Consider the following 14,949-nt stretch of genomic DNA (forward strand, 5'->3'; position numbering starts at 1 on the left):
TTGGTCATCAAGACAAAAGGACCAAGTCACTGGTAAAGGGAAGAAAATCAGTGTCATCTTTCTATCAGATAATCAAGGAAAGAGAATAGAGGCCGGGACTTCAATCCAGCCAGACTGACCTCAAGGGTTAACAGAAGGGCCGAAGACTAGCAGTGTGACCCCCAGCCCTCAGGGCATGCTCTTGGTGTCAGGAGCCCATGCTGAGGAGTCCGCTGCAGCCGTGCTCAGCAACCATTCTCCTAGAGGGATAGATGGTAAATATTCTGGACTCTGAGGACCAAGAGGCAAATTGAGCCTATTGTGTGGGTTCTTATGTGACCATCTAAAATATAAAAACCATTCTTACTGGGGGTCTCATAAAAATAGGCACTGGGCTTGGTGCCGCCCTTGAGTAGGTTCGCTGGTCTCTGTACTGGAGAGCTGGCCTCAGACAACCAAAAAGACCGGTGTGTTTGTGGCAGGGGTGGGGGGTACCCATAGCAGGCTGGTGATCCAAATCAGAATTAAGATTTAGAATTTGGAATCAAGATTCTAGGCACAGAACTTGGAATCCAGAATCTGAACGCAGAACTTAAACCAATGAATTAAAAGCAGGATCCAGAGTAAGGATTTGGAAATGGAGGCTGAACAGTTAGTGCCAATACTGACAATATTTCTTTTTTTTTAACAAATTTATTTATTTTATTTATTTTTCTTTGGCTGCATTGGGTCTTCGTTGTGGTGCATGGGCTTCTCATTGCAGTGGCTTCTCTTGTTGCAGAGCACAGGCTCTAGGCACACAGGATTCAGTAGTTGTGGCACATGGGCTTCAGTAGTTGTGGCTTGCAGGCTCTAGAGCGCAGGCTCAGTAGTTGTGGCTTACGGGCTTAGTTGCTCCGAGGCATGTGGGATCTTCCCAGACCAGGGCTCGAACCTGTGTCCCCTGCTCTGGCAGGCGGATTCTTAACCACTGCGCAACCAGGGAAGTCCCAACAGTGTTTCTTAAACTTGTGAAACTTAACACTCTTTCCTTTTCATTTTAATATGGTTAATGAATTAACTTACTTGCACACCATAAAGTCTACTTTTCTCTTGTAATGGCACCTTGATGAGGACACAACACAGCTCCAGCACCCCAAAAACTTCCTTTGGGCTTCCCTTTTGTAGTCAAACCCCTCCTCTACCCCAAACTCCTTTCCGTTTCCCCATCTCTAAAGTTGTGTCTTTTGCAGAAGGTCATATAAATTTACCTTTTGAGACTGGTGTCTTCAGCCAGCAGGATGTCTTTGGAGTCACCCAAGTTGTCATATGTATCAGTAGTTTTTTCCCTTTAATTGCTGAGTGGTATTCCATCCATGGACGTCCATTCGCCTGCTGAGAGATACGAAGTTGTTTCCAGTTTTTGGTGATTACGGATAAAAAGCTACTATAAAGAGTCAGGTATGGATTCTTCTATGAAACAGGTTTTCATTTCTCCAGGGTAAATGTCTAGGGATAGATAGCTGAATCATATGGTAAAAGAATGTTGAACTTTAAAAGAAACCGATTTAAAATGCCATTTTCTGGAGTGCCTATATACCACACACTCTCCCGCCAGCAGCGGAGGGGCGTTCCAGTTGCTCTGCGTCCTCACCAGCACTTGATGCTGTCACGTGTTTGGTTTTTCTTCCTTTCTTCTCTTTTTCCTTTTGTGCTGTACTAATAAATGCACAGCAGTACCACACTGTGGTTTTAATTTGCACTTCCCTCGTGACTGACAATGTTGAGCATCTTTCTATGTTCTATATTGCCATCTACAGTTCATTGGTGAAATGTCTCTTCAAATCTTTTGCCTTTATTAACTGGTTTGTCTGAGAGCTCTTTATACAGTCTAGATACAAGTGCTTTGTCAGATAAGTGCCTCACGAACATTTTCTCTTAGTCTGTAGCTTGTCTTTTCATTCTCTTAACAGTGCATTTTGCAAAGCAAAGGTTTTGGTTTTCATGAAGTCTAATTTATCCATTTTTCTCTTTTATAATTTGTGTTTTGGTGTTAGATCTATGAATTCATATTCTAACCCAAAGTCAAAAACATTTTCTCCTATGTTTCCTTCTAAAAGTTTTATAGCTTTACAGTTTGCATTTAGATGTATGATCCATTTGAGTTAATTTTTATAGGTCAACATAGATGTGCATATAAATGTTCACTTTTTGCATATGGATGCCCAATTGTTTCAACATCATTTGTTGAAAAGACAACCCTTTCTCTGTTGAATTACCTTTGCATCCATTATAAAAATCAATTGACCATATTTGTGTGGGTCTATTTCTGGACCCTCTGTTTTTCCCCATTGATTTGTGTCTATCTTTTTGCCAGTACCACACTGTCTTTGTCACAGCACCTTTACGGTGAGTCTTAAATCAGGTAACATAAATCCTCCAACCGTGCTCTTCTTTTTCAAGACTGATTTGGCTAATCTAGTCCTTTGCCTTTCCATATAAACTTTAGAACATGCTTCTCTTTATCTAGAAAAATCTTGTTGATATTTCTATTGGAATTGCATTAAACACATAGATCAATCGGGGGAGAGCTGACCTTTTTACTCTGTTGAGTCTTCCAGTCCATGAACACATTATGTCTTCTTTGATTTCTTTCATCAGCATATTGTAATTTTCATCATACGGACCCTGTCATGCTTTATTAAGTGTATGTGTATTTTATTTTCTTTGGAACAATTATGAATGGCACTGAGGTGTAAATTTTGGTCTCCATGTGTCTGTTGTTAGGGTATAAAAATGTGATTGATTTTTGTGTGTTGAGCTTGTAGCCTGTGACATTGTCAAATTTGTTAGCCCTAGGTGTTTTGTTTTGTAAATTCGTTGATTTTTTATATAAACAATTATAACACCTACAAATAGATATCGTTTATTCCTTCCTTTCCAACCTGTAAGTCTTTATGCCTTCTTTTGCACTAGGACGTCTACTATGTTGTTGAAAGGAGTGGTGAGAGAAGCCATCCTTTCCTTAATCCTGATTTTGGGGAGAAAGTATTCAGTTTTCTTGCCATCAAGTGTGATGTTAGGTGTACATTAAGGAAGCTCCCTTCTAGTCCCAGTTTGCTGAGAGCTTTCGTCATGGATGGATCTTAAATTTTGTCTTTTTTCCTGCATAATTTGAAATGACCATGTAGTTTTTCTTCTTCGTCTGTTAACATGGTAGATCGTACTGGTTGAATTTCAAGCATTTATCGAATCTTACATCCCACTTGGTCACAATGCGTTATCATTTTTACACGTTGTTTAGTTCGATTTGCTAATATATTGTTGGGTATTTTTGCATCTAGGCTTATGAGGTATATTTCCATGCAGTTTTATTTTTCTACTGTCATTTACTTGATTTTGCTATCAGGATGATGCTGGCCTCAGAACATCAGATGGGAAGTGGGGTTTTTTTTCTTCTATCTTCTGGAGGAGATTGTATAGAGTTGGTTGTATTTCTTCTTTAAATATTCATAAAATTCACTAAAGGAACTGTCTGTATCTGGAATTTTCATTTTTAGTTTTTTCACTGTGAATTCAATTACTTTAATACAAAAAGGATTATTTGGGCTATTTAGTTCTTCTTGGATGAGTTTTGGTAATTTGTGTTTCAAATAATTGGTCCACTGCATCTAAGTTGTCGAGTGTATGTGCTGGAGCAGTTCATGATGGTCCCTACAACCCTGTAATGTCTGTGGAGTCGACAGGGCACCTCCTCTTTCACTTAATTTATGTCTCCTCTCTCCCCCTCTCATCTGTCTGGTTAAAGGTTTGTCAGTTTTATTGATCTTTTCAAAGAACCGGCTTTTAGTTTCATTGATTTTTTTTCTTTATTGTCTTTGTGTTTTTCATTTCATTGGTTCCTCTTATCTTTGTTATTTCTTTCCTTCCGCTTGCTTTCAGTTCAACTTGGTCTTCATTTTCTAATTTCTTAAGGTGGAAGCTTACATTGTTTATTTCTAATTTTTTTCTGTTTCAAATATTTCTTTATTCTTTCTAGTTAAATGCTTCTAATATAAGCCGTTAATTCTATGAATTTCCCTCTAAACACCCTTCAGTTTTTATATGTTACATCTTTATTTTCACTCGGTTCCAATAATTTCCAATTTTGCTGAGATATCCTCCTTGACACATAGATTATCCAGAAGTATGTTGTTTACTTTCCACATATTTGGGGAATTTTCCAGATGTTTTTCTGTTATTGATTTCTAGTTTAATTCTATTGTGGATTTTTTTCTTCATTTTAAGTTTATTAAGGTGTGTTTTATGACCCAAGATATGTCTATCTTGGTGAATGTTCCACTGGTGCTTGAAAAGCATGTGTATTTTGATGTGGTTTGATGTAGTAGTCTATAAATGTCAATTAGATCCAGTTGGTTCATGGTCTTGGTCAGTTCTTCGATAGCCTTGCTAATTTTCTGCCAACTTTTTTGTCAATTACTGAGAGAGGAGTTGTTACAGACTGAATTGTATTTCCCCAAAACTTATATTTTGAAGCCCTAACCTCCAATGTGAAAGACAAAACACCAAGAGAGACAACAAAGGTCTCACGGTCCCTTCCTTTCTTCCAAGACAATGTCGAGCCCATCCTCCTGCCACTGCCAAAGGCGAGATGTTCAAGGTCCTGAGTGAGGTGGTGCTGGAGATCGGCACAGGGGAGAGTCCCACAGTCTGGAGCCAAGCTTGGTGGGAACACCTGGGCGTCTGTCCCAGAAGGAGGGGGTGCTCTGGCCACGCTCAGCATCCTCCTTAGGAACCCTGTGACAGAGCTCTCTTTCTTCATTTGGGACATTCAAGCGCAGGTCTCTTCTTGTTTCCCTTTGAGGTATATGTGGTGAGGGTGCTATTGGAGGAACCTCAGAGCCAAGGAGAGAAGTGCTTCCCTGGACCCACAAGACCACATCATGGAGGTCTCCCAGCTCCCAGCCCTGCAAGCCCACAGACCCCAGGCTTTGGTGTCCCTTGTCCAATGCTGCGTGCAAAGGGATCCATTTGTTAGGGGCATGCCTACCTGTTCATAAGACCCCAAACCCAGGTCTAACGTACAGCCAACCTAATATTTCTGGCCACCATGTCCCAATCAAACTGGGACAACTGCTCACCTGGGAATGGTTAATACCACAAGCCTCCAGGATGAAGGAAATGATACGGCAGGAGGAAATGTTTCTTTTAATGGTTGAGAGAGGATTCTCGGAGACGGTGGAGGAGGAAACCCCAGGACTCTGTACCCCACCTGGATGACATCTCACTGGCCCACCCCCCAGCCTCCTGAAGAAGCCACACATTGCATGCAGAGCATGTGGGAGAAGGACCCTGACCCCAGACATCAGGGACCTGTGCTCATCGCCACCTCCTGCTCCTGAACACAGAGTTGCAGACAGTGGGGGTGCCAGTGTGGCAGCCCCGCTCTCTCTGACTGGAGGGACTTCCAGGGGATTTAAAGGGCCAGTGCTTTCCCTCCTTCATAGCTATAGAATATACACACAAGGAAATGAGAAAGAAATGTAAAAGTTACACTACAAAAAGTCAACTAAACACGAAAGAAGACAGGAAATGATGGACTAAAGTCTATAAGGTATATAGAAAACAGATAGCGTAATGACAGAGTAAGTCCCTCCTTATCACTAATTACTTTAAATGTAAATGGATTAAACTCTCCAATCAAAAAGCAGAGATGAGCAGAATGGATAAAAACTCATGATTCAATGATATGCTGCCTACAAAAGACTCACTTTGGATCCAAAGACACCAATAGATTGAAAGTGAAAGGATGGGAAAAGTTATTCCATGTAAACCATAACCAAAAGAGAGCGGGGGTGGCCGTACTAACATCAGACAAAACAAACTTGAAATCAAAATGGTTATAAGTGACAGAGAAGGAATTTTATATTAATAAGAGGTTCAACCCAGTTAGAAGATACAAATACAAACTTTTACACACCTAATGATAGACCATCAAAATATATGAAGCAAAAATTGACAGAACTGCAAAAACAGACCGTTCTACAATAATGGCTGGAGACTTCAATATGCCGCTTACAATAATGAACACAACAACCAGGCAGAAGATCAGTAGGGAAATGGGGCTTGAACCTCACGACAAACTAACTAGATCTAACAGACGTATATAGAACACTTCACCCGACCCAACAGCACACACAGTCGGTCCTCTTAAGTGCACATGAGACATTTTCCAGGACAGACTATAGGTTAGGCCATGAATTAAATCTCAATAAATCATAAAAAGTATCTTCTCTGACTGCAGTGGATAAAGTTAGAAATCTGTAACTGATGAAACAATCACTAATTTGTGGAAATTAAGCAGCACACTTTTAATCAAAGGGTTAAAGAAGAAATTTCAAGAGCAATTAGAAAATACTTAGAGACGAGTGAAAATGAAAACACAACATACTAGAACTTACAGGATGCAAAGTGGTTGAAAAATGGAATATTTCCTGCCATATCCGTGAACAAAGGATATCACAGTCATCAGTGACTGCAGCCATGCAACGTGAGCGGGTGAGCCCTGAGGGAACTCAGGAAGGAAACAAAGAATGCCTGCCATCTAGCAGCCGTCAGACTGCAGCCACTCCCAAGGGTAAGCCCTGTGGAAACCCAGGATGTGAAAACAGGATACTGGCCCCAGATAGCTGAGGTGTATATCAAAGGAATGACCTCAGTGAGCCCAGACTCTTGCATCTTGCCATACACAGAAAAGTGCGAAATTCCTTAACTCAAGATATTGCGCAGCACGCGGGATCTTAGTTCCCACCAGGGATCGAACCCGCGTCCCCTGCAGTGGAAGTGAGGAGCCTTAACCACTGGACCACCAGGGAAGTCCCTAGTCTTCTTTATTAACAGTAATCTTTTGTTCCTACTACCTGTCCTATTTTGTCCTTGCAAAATTCCTGTATATCCTGGCTCCCTGCTTTGCCTCCTCGGAGCAGTTTTCTTAGGGTTACTTGAGATTCTGCATCCCAGGCTTCAGTATGTCCACTCAGTAAAACATAACTCTCACCGTTTTTTTTTTGCGGTACGCGGGCCTCTCACCGCTGTGGCCTCTCCCGTTGCAGAGCACAGGCTCCGGACGCGTAGGCCCAGCGGCCATGGCTCACGGGCCCAGCTGCTCCACAGCACGTGGGATCCTCCCGGACCGGGGCACGAACCCGTGTCCCCTGCATCGGCAGGCGGACTCCCAACCACTGTGCCACCAGGGAAGCCCTACTCTCACCTTTTAAGTTATGAATATTTTTTTTTCTTTAGTTGACACGGTGCTAAGGGGGACGTACAGCTATAAACGCTTATGTTAAAACAGAAGAAAGAAGGACTTCCCTGGTGGTCCAATGGTTTGGACTCTGCACTTCCAATGCAGGGGGCATGGGTTCGATCCCTGGGTGGGGAACTGAGATCCTCCAAGATGTGCCTCACAGCAAAAAAATTAAAAAAAGAAGAAGAAGAAGAAGAAAGGTTTCAAATTAACAACCTAACTTTACAATTTAAGGGACTAGGAAAAAACAAGCTAAACCCAAAGCTACCAGAGGAAGGAAATAATAAAGATTAGAACAGAGATAAACAGATTATCGAATAGAAAAACAAAACAGAAAATCAACAAAAGCAAAGATAATTGACAAGTCTTAGCTAGATGAACTAAGAAAAAAAGAAGATTCAAATACTAAAATCAGAAATTAAAGTGGGGACATTACTACCAATTCTACAGAAATAAAAAGGATTGTAAGAGTACTATGAACAACTGTACACCAGCAAACTGGACAACCCAGATGAAGTGCAGATTCCTAGAAACACAAAACCTAAACCACAAAGAAACAGAAAATCTGAATAGAACGAATACTAAGAAGGAGATTGAATCCGTAAATCAACAATTTCTTGACAAAGTAAAGCCCTGGACCCAGCGGCTGACCTCAGTGAATTCTACCAAATATTTAAAGTACTAAGGCCAATCCTTCTCACACTTTTCTAAAGAACTGAAGAGGAGGAGACATGTCCTTATTATTCCCCTCCTAAGTATATACCCACGAAAACTGAAATTCTCTATTCACATAAAAACTTGTACATGGATATTCAGGCAATATTTCTTACAATAGCCAAAGCATAGAAACAACCCAAATGACCATAGACTGGTAAATGGATACATAAAATGTGTCCATCCACACAATGGAATGTTATTTGGCAATAAAAATAAATGAAGCACTGACACCCACTACAGCTTGCGTGAAGCCGGGAAACATCGTGCTAGGTGAGAGAACCAGGCACGAGGCCACGTAGCTATGATTTCTTTTCATGAAATGCCCCAAATGGGCAAAAACGTAGAGACAGGAAGTAGATTGGTGATTCCAGGGGCTGGGGGGAGGGGGCTGCATGGTGATGACTAGGGGAGCAGGGTTTCTTTGGGGGATTAAGAAGGTTCTAAAATTGATCGTGGTGATGGATGCACAACCGGGAATACACTATAAGCCTTTGAAACACACACTCTAAACAGATTAATTACATGGTATGTGAATTATACCCCAGTAAAGCTGTTTTTCAAAAAGCAAACAGAAAAGAAATTTTGTCACAAAATAATTGGGACCTCCTGGCAGTCCAGTGGTTAGGACTCCACACTTCCACTGCAGGGCGCTGGTTCTATCCCTGGTCAGGGAGCTAAGATCCCGCATGCCGCATGATGTGGTCAAAAAGAAAAAAAAAGAGAAAGAAGTTATGTAACAAAATAATGACTCACGTTTGTTAGGGCAACCTGCTTAGTTCAGAGGAAAGTGCAGTGTGATGAACGTGGAGCCCCGATTTGTGGAGGATCGCACTGAAGAGCTGGCCAGACGCACCTACTGTGCCCCGTGAACCACGTGGCTGGGGGGTTCATGGGCTACACGAGCCCTCCATCATCAGAGATGTGAAAGGCCCCGTGTGCAAGGGCGATGTGCTCAGCCCCACTGGAGTCACAGCAAGAGGCTCGGAGGCTGTACTGAACTTGGGACTGAGTCCTGGACGTCTCGTGACCCCTTGGCCCATGAGGGTGACCCGCTGTTGATAAAGTGTTTAGATTGTAAAAAAAAGAAAAAGTGAAAACAGAGCTACCATATGACCTTGCAATCCCACTCCTGGACATATAGCTGGAGAAAACCATAATTCGAAAAGATACATCCACCCCAGTGTTGATAGCAGCATTATTTACAGCAGTCAGGACACGGAAGCCACCTAAATGTCCATCCACAGAGGAATGGATAAAGAAGATGTGGCACATATACACAATGGAATATTACTCAGCCATGAAAAAGAATGAAACGATGCCATTTGCAGCAACATGGATGGACTTAGAGACTGTCACACTGAGTGAAGTAAGTCAGAAAGAGAAATATGGTATGATATCACTTATACGTGGAACCTATAAAAATGACACAAACGAACTTATTTACAGAACAGAAGCAGACTCACACAGAAAACAAATTTGTGGTTACCAAAGGGTAAGCAGGGGGAGGGATAAAAAAAAAGAAAATCCTTTACTTGGTTTATTTACACTTTAAAAAGAGTCAGTATAGTTAAAAGTATAGTTAAAAGTATGCTCTCAATATTTTCATTGGGATCACATTAAGTCTATGGATTTACTTACCTACAATCTTTCTCTTCGTGGTATCACATCTTTCAGTCCAAGAATTCTGTGCCTTTTCATTTGTTCACATATTCCTTTGTAGTTCTGGCTCCTTAAGGCTCCTCCTGGAGACTGTGCCCTTTGTGTTACTGCTGCACGTGGTGTCTGAACAAGTCAAACGCATCAGATGTTCCTGCCCATCTGGCCTCCTCACCGTTCGTCTTGGTGTCACACAGATGTTGCATGAGGGCATCGCACCTGTATTTACCTGCATGATTACCCTTCTCGTGCAGCTACTCCTCCTCGCTCTTCTCTGTTTCCAATCTGGGGCCTTTTTCTCCCAACCTGAAAAACTTCATTATTTCATCACACGAGTTTTGTTAACAGCAAATTCATTCCAAGGTCTGACATTTTTATTTACCCTCCATGTTTGCGGGATAGTTTTGCTTTGCGTGAAATTCCAGGCATGCAGGGATTACTCCTTTGCTTATGGTTGTTTGTTTTGTTTTTTTGGTCAGCTCAGGGGTGATGTGTTTCACCGTCTTCTGACTGCGCGGTTTCTGCTGCTATGAGAGCTAACATGCTAACTGCTGATCCCTCAGGCTGATGTCTTTTTCCTTTGGTTGCTTTTAGATGCTCTCTTGACGTTGGTTCGCAGGAGCTGGCTGTGACGTACAGAGCTGTGTGGGTCTTTACGGATGTGTTCTGCTTGGGTGTCACTGAGATTCGTGACTGTGGTCTTGACATTGCTGATCAATTTGGGGAAATTCTTGGCACCTAACTTCTCAAGTATTGCTTCTGTCCCATTGCCTCTCCTCTCCTAGGTTGGGGTTCCATTTACAAGAGTTTTAGATTTTTGACCATTTTTCTGTCATTTCCACCGGCATATGGGTCCTGTAAGTCCACTGTCCCTGACTAAAGTGGAAGCCTCCTCCACCCCCTGCATTCCCACGAGGGGCTCCCCACTTCCTGAGGCTTAATTCTTTTAGGTTTCCTTGTATCCTCAGCCTTTTAATGGGTTTTTTAAACTATAAATTTATAGCTTAACCAGCTTGTATGATTGTTGGGTGAATCTAGACAGTCTCTTGTGACTTTCTACATTGTAATTGAAGCAGAAGTTATCAATAAATGTGTATTTTTTATATAAACTTTATTTGTAGAAATTTTTCCTGACCATTTGAGAGTAAATTGCAAACGAGATGTCTCTTCATCCCCCTATACCTCCGAGACAGGACGCTAACTCGAATTGCGACCACCCTCCAGCCCTCAGATTCCATGAAGTTTCTCCAACTGTCCCCCAGCATCCTTTAGCAGAGACTCCAACCCAAAATCGAGCATTGTTTTAGCCGTCACCCTTGACGGTTACGGTTCGTTCATTTTGCAGAAAGCCCCTCAGTGTGGGTCTGTCAGATTTTCCTTGTGACCACAGGCAGGTTACAGGGCTGTGGCAGGAACATCCCAGACGTGGGGCGATGCTGTCCCCACGGCGCTGTGCCACCTGGCAGGACTCCCACCTGCCCCTCAGCTGAGAGGCTCCCCCATTCACTTTGACCTTTAACTAAGGCAGTGTTTTCAGGCGTCTTCACTATAAAGTTGCTTTTCCCCCCAGTGTAGTCTGAGGCGGTAAATGTCCCATATTCCTCCTCAAATTCACTGTGTCTTTATTGATGTAAGTCTGGACTCATGTATTCCAGTCGCATTCGGTGGGTTATAGCTCATTACTGTCCTTCTTTAGTTTCGTGGCCAAATCGCCCCAGACTCAGCCAGCGGCAGCCTGTTCGTGGCGCTCCAGGCTTCCTGCCCCGCCTTTCTGTGAACAACAGCTCACTTTCTGACACAAGATTTCTGGCTCACCTGTGCTTCCCTTGCCCCGGCCCTGGAACTGTTCACCCACCGAGGTGGATCCCGGGTCCTTTGGGTAAAGGGTGGTATTTAGAAGCTCAGGTCTGGGCGCGGGTGTGCTGGCGGCTGTTGGGTTGATCCCCAACATCCCTGGTCCAAAGTGGGGAGCACGTGGTTTCTTACATCTGTGATTATGTCCATATCCACCTGTATATTTGGAAAATGGTAAGTTCACACAGATGCCGTCAATTACAATGCAAGTCAGAGTTTACAGTCATTTTCTCTCTTGAAATTTGTGACTCCCTTTGCTGACAGTAGAAACTCAGGTCCCATTGTCCTCAATGTGCTTACGTGTTTGATCCACGCTTTAGGGAACACATCTCCATCTCACCCCCCCAGGACAGCCTCTTCCTCTCACGTGTGTGGGTCCCCCCAGCCACTTGGGTTCCAACACAACATTCCAGGCCAGACCTTTGTCCCCGCCCCCATCTGCCTGGTGTGCTTGGGCCTGACCATGCGGCCTCCCCGGCCTCTGGTCGGGGGTCCTCACCTGCCATGGGCAAGGTTACCTGGGCGCAGGGAAGTGGCAGGAGAAGCAGCCAGGGATCCAGCTGAGATGGGGGACCCAGGAGCCTGAGCCTGACTTGGAGGAAGGGGGCTTGGCAGAAGAAAAGGCCCTGGGGCCGCCCTGAAGCCTGGGGAGCCCCAAGGAGGTGGGAGGGGCTTTGTGAAGCACATGCCAGCTGCAGACCCCACGGTGGGAGCCGCACTGCCCGGCGCTGGACCTGGGGAAGTGTTACTGGGTGTGATCCCTTGCTGTGGTTCCCCCGTCCCGGGCAGTATTCCAGGCAAAGACTGGAGCACCTGATATGCACCAATTAAACCCCCTTTCTTCATCTGCTTCTCTTTGACGTGACAGGTAGACTAATCTCATGAGGGGTTGGGCCGGCCCCTTATCTCCCAGCACAGGGAAGTGGGCAACGCTCCCTGCAAAGGCTTTGAACTCCTGCGGGGAGAGAGCCAGTCCTAGGACGGCCCACTGGCCAGAACTCGGGACAGGGAAGGAGATGGACTCACAGCGGACGCCCCGAGCCTGGCGAGGCGCGTGCGGGGGCCCCACGTGCAGCGTGTGGGCGCAGGGCCCTGGCGTGCGTGCCCTGGAGCCGCTGGCCTAGCTGTTGGACACCATGCACCTGCAGCCGCACGCCGCCCCCCGGAACAGCAGCGGCGGGGTCCCGGTGGCCAGCCTGCGGTGGCTCTCCGTGCGGGCCCCCTTCCTGCTCAGCCTGTGGGCACTCGTGGCCCTGTCGTCCATCCTGGGTAAGCACGGGCATCGGGTCGGGTCCACTCCTGTCCGCGGGGCAAGCCTCTCGAGTGTGTGTGTGGGTTCCGGCTCTGGTTCAGGACTCCTCGTGCCCTGTGGCGATCTCGGGTCGTACTCCCTTCCGGAACAGCACGTGGACCCCCAAGGCCCCTAGGCCACCCTGCCTGGGGTCCTAGTCCCGCACCTATCCAGAGTCGTAGGGGGCTGAGCCAGAGAGGCTGATGGGCCTTTGGGGGCCCCTGTGAGGGGACATGACTCATCGAGCACACGGGCACCATCCTGGCTGATGCGACAGCCGCAGAGCCCCAGGAAGCGGTGAGGCCAGGGGCCGGCCTCCTGTCTGCACTCAGCACACACAGGGTCCTGCTCCCTCGTGGGCCAGGCTCTCCTCTTAGCACGTTCACTTAGCAGTTCTCATACTGAGTATGAAAGGATGAATGCCAGCCACCCCATACATTCACAAACTTAAACTGGCGGAGTCGGGATTTGTGAGTGTTTATTCCTTATAAGCGCTTAGCCGCTTGGTAAGAGTGTGCAGAATCATTCAGCTCTGAGGATAAGCTGAACTTTAGGGCTATGGTATCAAATTAAATTAAAAACTGACATCCAGCATGTGATCAGTCAAGACAAGACAGTGTATTCTATTATGTCTGAGTCCAATGACCTCTTTGCAAGGAGGGTTGACTTGGCCACAATACTCCCCTCGGCGCCGTTGTCTGTGTGGGGTGACCACCCACGAGCGTGAGCAGCGTGTCTGTGGGTGGCTGAGGGTCCCTTCCAGCCTGCCAGTCGCCGATGACCACATGTCCTTCCTGCTGGTAGAAGCGCTGACCCTCAGGTAGCCATGTCCCACGGGCGCACAGGCCAGCGAGGAAAGGAAGGTAAGACTTTGCTAATTGAAGAGACACCTACAAAAGGCAGGGCTCCCTCGGGACAGCCAGTTTCCTGGCCCTAGAACTTTCCCCGGGCAAGAACACATGTGCACCTACCTCCCTCTGCTGCTGTGGCAGAAGGGAGCCGCCCCCGGGATCCCAGAGAGAGCCTGGAAGGGCCTGGCGAGGGGCCCACGTCTACCTGCAGAATGACCCGAGGCCGGGAAGGGACTAAACAACCAAGGTCTTGCCCCCAGCTGCAGGGCGCTGGGGCCGCGTCCCTCCAAGGTAGGAAATGGGAAGGGACAGCATGGCCAGAGCCCAGGCGGGTCCACGAGGTGCTGCCTGAGTCTGGGCCAGGAGGCAGGTGTCTAGGCGTGGCTAGAGAAGGAGTGGACCAGTCCAGATTACACTGGCCATCGGCCTGTAGTTCAGGAGGGAAGTGATAGCCAGGGTGACAGCACCCGAGCAACCGTGAGCGTGGACGAGGCCACGCTTGGTGGGCAGGGCCAGCCATCCAGGGCACCGACAGCCCTTTCCTCCGTGTGCTGGCAGAGGAGAGGCTTGGGGGCAGCGGGCATGTCTTGGAGGGCTGGTGGGGAGAGCGCCGAGGGGATTCTGGTGGAAGGCTCGTCTTCCAAGGTAGGAGGACACACAGCTTGTTTATGTACTGTTAGGGACCCTCCTATCGGCGGGAGGAAGCAGGCGGCAGGAAGACCTAGGATCCCTTTAAACATGGAGCCGTTGCCAGGGGAGCCCCAGGGTGACGATGCAGAGAAATGGGAGGAAGTGGAGGGAAATTCGAGGGCTGACTGCACCTGTGGGCCGGGCGCACGAGGTAGGGGCAGTGCAGGCCCGGGTCGCTGGCCTGGAGCCCCTGCTGGTGGGTGGCAGGGGCAGCAGGTGTGCCGTCGGGGTTGGGAGGACAAGCCTGGGGTGAGGCCGTGGCAGTGAGGGGCCAGGGGCGCGGAGGCCAGGACTCCTGAAGGGGCGGTCCGGGAAGGAGCTGAGTGTGCATTTCCACAATGACAGGTTCAGGCAGGAGCAAATGGAGAGGGTGGCATTGATCCAGGAGCTAATGAAATGAGCTGGGGAAATGAGGGGGCATGGCCTGGCAGCGGATGGTCATAGGTGATGACCTGAGTTTTTAGGGAGGGGTCCAGAATTCTAGGGGCAGGCAGAGCCTCGTGGGCACACAGTGGTGAAACGAGGGCTGGTCCGGGAGGCGGGGCTTCTCGCGAGGGGCACCGATGGAGAGAAGGGATGGGGTGGGGTTGGTCCCGAGGCTCTGTGGTGGGGAAGGGACGTGGTGG

This window comes from Orcinus orca, chromosome 3 (genome assembly GCF_937001465.1).
Source record: "Orcinus orca chromosome 3, mOrcOrc1.1, whole genome shotgun sequence".
NCBI classification, from domain to species: domain Eukaryota; kingdom Metazoa; phylum Chordata; class Mammalia; order Artiodactyla; family Delphinidae; genus Orcinus; species Orcinus orca.